Raw genomic sequence first — 7,891 nt, 5'->3', positions numbered from 1 at the left:
CCCCAGAAATTATGGGAAACAGCAAAAACAGCTATGAGGGAAAGGTTTATAGCATTAAATACCTATATAAGTAAAAATAAATAACAATCCAACTCAAAATATTATACACAAAACCCAGGGTAAACCGAATGACACAAAAATAAGAAATTAGTAAAAATAAAGGCAGAAGTTAATGGGTTTGAAAACAACAATAACAATAACAATGGTAGTATTATACTAATTAAAGAATCCAAAACTGTTTCTTTGTAAAAATAATTTTGATAGTTTCCTAGCTAAACTAGGAAAGCACAAATCCATGAAACTGGAAATAAAGTGACACAAAAGAGGAAATTTGAAAAATATTCTTGTAAAAATATTTTAAAATCTACATTAAATGGATTTTTTGAGAAAATCCAATTTAACAAAATTTGCCCCTATAGAGACAGCAAGTTTAAACCGGCCAAGTAACATAAAATACTCGTAGAAACTAGTTAAGTAGTTCCCCTACAAAACAAAGCAGGCCCAGATCGTTTTACAGATGATTCTACCAAACTTTAAAAAACAAATCTTTAATTTTTAAAACTATTTTAGACTATGACGAAAAAGGGAAAACCCCGAAAATCATCTTGCAAAGTAAGTATAACATTGATTTCCAAACCTCAATTTTAGAATCGTGACAAAGACTGTAACAAAAAAAACCATTATACATCAATTTCACTTTTGTATTAATATTGATACATATATCTAAAACATTAGCAAAGTGAATCCAACAGCGTGTTAAAAAATATCATGACCAACTGGATAATAATCCAAAAATGCAAGAACATATAATATTAGGAAATCTATTAATATAATCCACCATATTAATTGATCTAAGGTGGAAAAAATGTTTGATTATTCCCATAGATGCAAACTGATAAATTTTACATAACAACAAAAAAAAGTAAAAAGACTAATGGGAAAAGAAATTTATAAATTATATTACAAAGGAGTAATATATTTGATTCAGGAAAAACTTCTAAAAATAGAGAAGAAAAAGACTAATAGCTCTGTAAAAAACAGGGCTAGAAAATGGGGCCAGCCTGATCTGTCCTAAAAATTTATTTTAGGCCGGGCGTCGTGTCTTATGCCTGTAATCCCAGCACTTTGGGAGGCTGAGACGGGCGGATCACCTGAGGTCAGGAGTTCGAGACCAGCCTGGCCAACATGGGAAACCCTGTCTCTACTAAAAATACAAAAAGTATCTGGGTGTGGTGGCATATACCTGTAATCCCAGCTACTTGGGAGGCTGAGGCAGGAGAACTGCTTGAGCCTGGGAGGTGGAGTTTGCAGTGAGCCAAGATCGTGTCATTGCACTCCAGCTTGGGCTACAAGACTGAAACACTGTCAAAAAAAAAAAAAAAAAAAAAAAAAGATGGAATAGTTTTGTCAGTACATGAAAATGTGAGGGGGCCAGGCGTGGTGGCTCACACCTGTAATCCCAGCACTTTGGGAGGCCAAGGTGGTCTGATCACGAGGTCAGGAGTTCAAGACCAGCCTGGCCAAGATGGTGAAACCCCATCTCTACTAAAACTGCAAAAATTAGCCAGGTGCAGTGGCAGACAGCTGTAATCTCAGCTACTCGGGAGCCTGAGGCAGGAGAATCGCTTGAACGCAGGCGGCAGAGGTTGCAGTGAGCTGAGATCTCGCCACTGCCCTCCAGCCTGGGTGACAGAGTGAGACTCAGTCTCAAAAAAAAAAAAAAAAAAAGAAAGAAAGTGTGAGGGACTCTTAGTGGTTGTCTAAGTTAGTTTGTATGTATACTCCTCAGTCAAAGAGGGTTGTTTTGTGTATGTGTGTGTGTGTGTGTTTGTTTTTTTGTTTGTTTTTTGAGACGGAGTCTCGCTGTGTTGCCAGGCTGCAGTGCAGTGGCTCCATCTTGGCTCGCTGCAACCTCCGCCTTCCGGGTTCAAGTGATTTTCCTGCCTCAGAGTCCCAGGCAGCTGGGACTACAGATGCGCACCACCACGCCTAGCTAATTTTTGTATTTTTAGTAGAGACGGGGTTTCACCAGGTAGGCCAGGATGGTCTCGATCTCTTAACCTCGTGATCTGCCCGCCTCGGCCTCCCAAAGTGGTGGGCCTGGCCAAGTGTGCTTTTTTGTTTGTTTGGTTTTCATTACAAAAAGAAGGGGCCAGGCACGGTGGCTCACGCCTGTAATCCCAGCACTTTGGGAGGCCGAGGTGGATGGATCACCTGAAGTCAGGAGTTTGAGACCAGCCTGACCAACATGGAGAAACCTCGTCTCTACTAAAAATACAAAAATTAGCTGGGCATGGTGGTGCACGCCTGTAATCCCAGCTACTCGGGAGGCTGAGGCAGGAGAATCACTTGAACCCGGAAGGCAGAGGTTGCAGTGAGCTGAGATTGAGCCACTGCACTCCAGACTGGGCGACAGAGCAAGACCATCTCAAAAAAAAAGAAAAAGAAAAAGGAAGCTGAGCTACAGATTAAACAAACATTTCATAGAGAAGGAAATACCAATGGCCGGCTGCGGTGCTCATGCCTGTAATCCCAGCACTTCAGGAGGATCACTTGAGGTCAGAACTTCCAGACCAGCTGGGCAACATAAATGAGACCTCATCTCTACTAAAAATCAAGTGATTACCTTTAGGGAGAGAGAAAGAGTGATATGGAAGGTGTAGGGGTAGATGATAAACTTATTTAAATATGCCTTGTTTTATAGCGTTTATTTTGAAACCCAAGTATTTTACATAGTTATAAAACAAAATTAAATTTAAAAAAATTCTAAAATAAATAAATAAATTCTCTTCATTTTTACAACAAAAAGATTTTTAAAGAAGAGATAGTTGGCTATAATACAAAAGCTATATAAACAAGTTAATAACTCTGCTTCCTCTCAACTTGACACAGATCATATTGTTTTCTTTCTTGAGATTAAGTCTCCCTCTAGTGGAGACTAGTTTTACAACTAATCCCCAACACCCAGCACCACAAAGGAAAAAATCCTTTGCCTATTTCCTCCTGCTGCCGTAAAATTACATATTTTAGGTATCAGAGTCTTGAGAAGGAGGACGTGGTAGAAGATACTGAGCAATGGGATAGTAAAGATCTGGGGACAAAGTTAAGTTTTAAGGAATTAGGGATATGAGAAGCTCTAAGAGCCAAGATTTGGGTTATTCAACTCAGAATGGGGAAGGAACCTCAGCTTCATGATGGTAAAAAATTCCACCACCTCTGCCCAGAAAAAGGTGATTCACATCCTGATATCACTGTGTACTCAGGGAAATAGCTCTCCACAAGGCATTGCATTAGGGAGAAACTATGGTGAGGAACAGTGATGAGCAGGGCATGAAGAGTGATTGTCCTAAGCCAGATATGATGTCATGAGGGTGAACTCCAGGACCTCCTGTCCTTCAGGACGATCCCACAGTCTCACTAACCACTGAGGCCAGATGCATAAAAGCTTTGCCTTCCCAGAGGCTGATCGGGGAAAAGGTACTGGCACAGCCTCTTCAGTTCCTGGCAGGGACGGGCAGAGACTAGCCCACATTGAAAGTGGCCCCTTGGGGGATGATGGGAGGATCCTTGTGTCCTGGGCTACCCTAGGTCTCATCTGATCTTGCACAGTGAAAGCTACTCATGGAAGAACTCCCTTAGCAGGGAAGCCATTAGAGTGAAATTTTTCCTAACATTGACTCTGGTTTGTGGAAGTATATGCCGTTCTTCTCCATTCTCTGTAGCACTGTGGTCTTACCCTCTGAAGAGAATGTTTGTTGGTTGCCACCTCAGTATGTATCTTCCACCCCCTTTACAATTTTTGATAAGAACACAAAAAGAAATGAAGACTAAAAATGGCCCAGTTTCCTAAGATCGTTTTCTGATCCTATAAAATCTAATTCCTTAATGCAGCTCTGTGGTCCTGCTCTTTTGCATACCTAGCTTGAGAATGCTGTCCAGGAAGGGACTCATTTGAAGAATTATTTCTGCCAATTCCCACATCTTTCTTTCTCTTGCCTTCACTTCCTCCTTTAAGAGGTGAATTTTCAGACACATTAAAATTCTGGAGGAAAAAAGTGGGCTAATTAGGTGTGGTGACCCTTCCTGGATGCAAAATGTAGCATAATTCTCTAGGAATCCATCAACAAAGAAGACAGGCCATTGAAGACGATATCTCTCTCCCCAAACATATTGGTTGCTAAAGGCCAGCCCCCAGACAATGATTCCTAAAGTAACAAAGGTAATGTGAAAAATAATGGAATGTTATTTAGCCTTGAAAAGGCAGGAAATTCGGACACATGCCAGAACGTGGATGAAACTTGAGGACATTATGCTCAGTGAAATAAGCTAGTCATGAAAGGACAAATGCTGTATGATTCCACTGATATCAGGTACTTTGAGTAGCCAAATCATAGAACAGAAATTAGAAGAGTGGCTGCCAGGAGCTGAGGGGAGGGGTGATCGGGAGTTATTGCTTAATGAGTACAGAATTACAGTTTTGCAAGATGAAAAGAGTTCTGGAAATGGATAATGGTGATGGTTGCAAAACAATATGAATGTATTTAATACCACTGAGCTGTACACTCACAAATGGTTAGGATGATAAATTTTATGTTATATAATGTTACCACAATAAAAAAAAAATTGGGAAAAAAAGCAATATGACACTTACTGAGGACTGCCAAGGAGTAATGAAAGGAGATACCAGTGACTGATGCCGGGATGAGATCTTGTGTCTCTCTCTTTTTTTTTTCTGAGACAGAGTTTTGCTCTGTTGCCCAGGCTGGAGTGCAGTGCCATGATCTCAGGTCACTGCAACCTCTGCCTCCTGGGTTCAAGCACTTCTCATGCCTCAACCTCCCGAGTAGCTGAGATTACAGGTGTGCACCACCACGCCCAGCTAATTTTTGTATTTTAGTAGAGATGGGGTTTCACCATGTTGGCCAGGCTGGTCTTGAACTCCTGAACTCCAGTGATCCGCCCGCCTCGACCTCCCAAACTACTCTAAATTTTACCCTCTCCCTTGTCTTTTGTCAGAAATCTTGCACAGAGTAATTTCCTAAAAAGTCTAGATCAAATTAAAAAACTAAAAAAAGAAGCTAGACTACAGTCTATCTAGATCAGCGTTAGTAGTCGCATCATCATTATACAAGTGATTAAATTAAAATGTAACCAAAAAGGTTTTAACTTATTTTTGCAGCAACCAAATGTAAAATTAGAATAATAATAGCACATTTTTGCATATGAAAAAATTGAAGCTTAGGAAAGTTAAATAACTTCTCCAAGAACACACAGTAAGTTGTAGAACCAGTTACCAAACTCAGATAGTCTGGCAAACCCCCACACCAGCCTGTTCCCAAAAGCCCAGACCCCGAAATCTGAAATCTCTAGCCTTCATCTAATTTGATTGGTTAAACAAATTGAATAAATTTATTTCCTATGGGAATGCTCAGATGTTTAATTTCTTTTCTTTTTTTTGAGACAGAGTTTTGCTCTTGTTACCCAGGCTGGAGTGCAGCCTTGTTACCCAGGCTGGAGTGCTCGGCTCACCGCAACCTCCGCCTCCCAGGTTCAAGCGATTCTCCTGCCTCAGCCTCCCTAGTAGCTGGGATTACAGGCATGCGCCACCACACCCAGCTAATTTTGTATTTTTAGTAGAGACGGGGTTTCTCCATGTTGGTTAGGCTGGTCTCAAACTCCCGACCTCATGTGATCCACCCGCCTCAGCTTCCCAAAGTGCTGGGATTGCAGGCGTGAGCCACCACGCCCGGCCTGTTTAGTTTCCTAATGTTTACTGAGACTCTTCAAGAGTGGGAGAGGGATATAATATACAGCATTTCCTCAGTTTATTTAGCCACTGAATTTATTTTTTGTAAGCATCTCAAGGAACTTGAGCCCAAATTTTGCAAAACTGCATGTAATATGCAATGTTGCTTTTGTTTGCCGTTTTCAGCTACTTTAAGAGAATATTTAAATTATTTTATCTCATATAGAAACATTTTTAAATTGAGATATTGAGAACTTGATTTGCCCAAGGTCATAATCAGTTGATATTGGAATCAGAATTAGAATCTAGGCCTGGCCACAATTTCAGGTGTCTTCTTTTAAAGTTATTTATTTTTAAACACTTTTTTTTTTTGATACAGGATCTCACTCTGTCACCCAGGCTGGAGTGCAGTGGCAGGATCGAAGCTCACTATAGCCTTGACTTCCCCAGGCTCAGGTGATCCTCCAATCTCAGCCTCCCGAGCAGCTAGGCCCACAGGCTTGCACCACCATGCCCAACTAATTTTTGTATTTTTTATAGAGACAGGGTTTCACCATGTTGCCCAGGCTTGTCTCCAACTCCTGGGCTCAAGTGATCTGCTTGACTCGGCCTCCCATAGTGCTGGGATTACAGGCATGAGCCACCACTCCCAGCCTAAAGTAATTTTTTTAATTAGAGAAGGAATACTAGCAGATTTCATTCTAGCAAATCAAACAACACCAAGCAGTTACCTAGGTGAACTAAGTAATCCCCATAACACTAAGTCTTGGTTATCTATTTCTGTATAACCACTTCGAAATTTAAGGGCTGTGGCAGGTTGTATTTTTCTTTTCTTTCTTTTTTTTTTTCAGAGGGAGTTTCCCTCTTGTTGCCCAGGCTGGAGTGCAATGGTGCAATCTCGGCTCACTGCAACCTCCACCTCCTGGGTTCAAGCGATTCTCCCGCCTCAGCCTCCCAAGTAGCTGGGAGCCACGTTAGCTGCGCCACCACACCCAGCTAATTTTGTATTTTTAGTAGAGATGGGGTTTCTCCATGCTGGTCTGGCTGGTCTTTACCTCCCGACCTCAGGTGATCTGCCTGCCTCGGCCTCCCAAAGTGCTGGGATTACAGGCGTGAGCCATGGCGCCCAGCCAGGTTGTACTTTTCAAGAGAGTTGTAACAAGATATTCCACACCACATGCTCTTCTTAAATGTGACACTCCTCCCATTAAGAGGTGGAGTCTGCATTCCTTCCTCTTGAACTTGGGTGGGCCTGTAAGCAAGGTGGAAGTGATGCAAGGTCAAAAAAGGTTATACATCTTCCACTTGATTGTCTTAGGAGTCACTCAGAATCCAGCCATCTTGGATATGAGGAAGCAGAGCAACCTCATGGAGAAACCACGTAGGTGTTCCTGCTGACAATCCTAGCCGAGATCCCAGTCAACAGCCAGCATAACCTCAGACATATGTTGAAGTAAATTAAAATGGAGACCAGGCCTGAAGAATCTCTGAGCAAACAAAACCAGTTAGGCCTCATAAGTGACCTCAACCTTGATTTACAAACACAAGGGAAACTTATGTTGAGCCATTTCTTGTAAATGCCTGTATTAAAGAAAAACAAAACTTAAGCTCAACCAATTGGAAGTAGCCAAAAACTTATATAACTAGGGACTTTCCAAGAAGGTGAATGAATGAATAAGGCAACTGTATAATTGCAATCAATCAAATTATTTATTTTGCTCCACATTTACCCCATAAATACTTGCCCCTGATGATTTGTCATGAGAAAATTAAACTTCTTTTGGTTTGGTATTTCCCAATTCATTAATTGCTTCCTATTCAAATGAACTCTATTTTTTTTTTTTGAGATGGAGTCTCGCACTGTCACCCGGGCTGGAGTGCAGTGGTTCGATCTCGGCTCACTGCAACCTCTGCCTCCCCAGTTCACACATTTCTCCTGCCTCAGCCTCCCAAGTAGCTGGGATTACAGGCGCGTGCCACCACGCCCGGCTAATTTTTTGTATTTTTAGTAGAGATGGGGTTTCATTATGTTGGCCATACTGGTCTCGAACTCCTGACCTTGTGATCCGCCCGCCTCGGCCTCCCAAAGTGCTGGGATTACAGGCGTGAGCCACAGCACCCGGCTGGTCAAATGAGTTCTTAAAA

General features: G+C 41.7%; 1 long non-coding RNA gene across 1 annotated transcript; it reads left to right on the top strand.

Annotated features, from left to right (window-relative positions):
* The first annotated feature begins 5,922 nt into the window (after positions 1-5,922).
* Positions 5,923-7,537, top strand: LOC134737890 (uncharacterized). The gene is made up of 2 exons (XR_010123292.1): positions 5,923-6,202; positions 7,065-7,537. It is a non-coding gene; the product is annotated as an uncharacterized LOC134737890 (long non-coding RNA).
* The last annotated feature ends 354 nt before the right edge of the window (positions 7,538-7,891 follow it).

Source organism: Pongo pygmaeus, chromosome 1 (assembly GCF_028885625.2).
Source record: "Pongo pygmaeus isolate AG05252 chromosome 1, NHGRI_mPonPyg2-v2.0_pri, whole genome shotgun sequence".
Classification (NCBI taxonomy): Eukaryota; Metazoa; Chordata; class Mammalia; order Primates; family Hominidae; genus Pongo; species Pongo pygmaeus.
The sequence above is the reverse complement of the archived record's forward strand: the minus strand, read 5'-3'. Positions and strand labels throughout refer to the sequence as shown.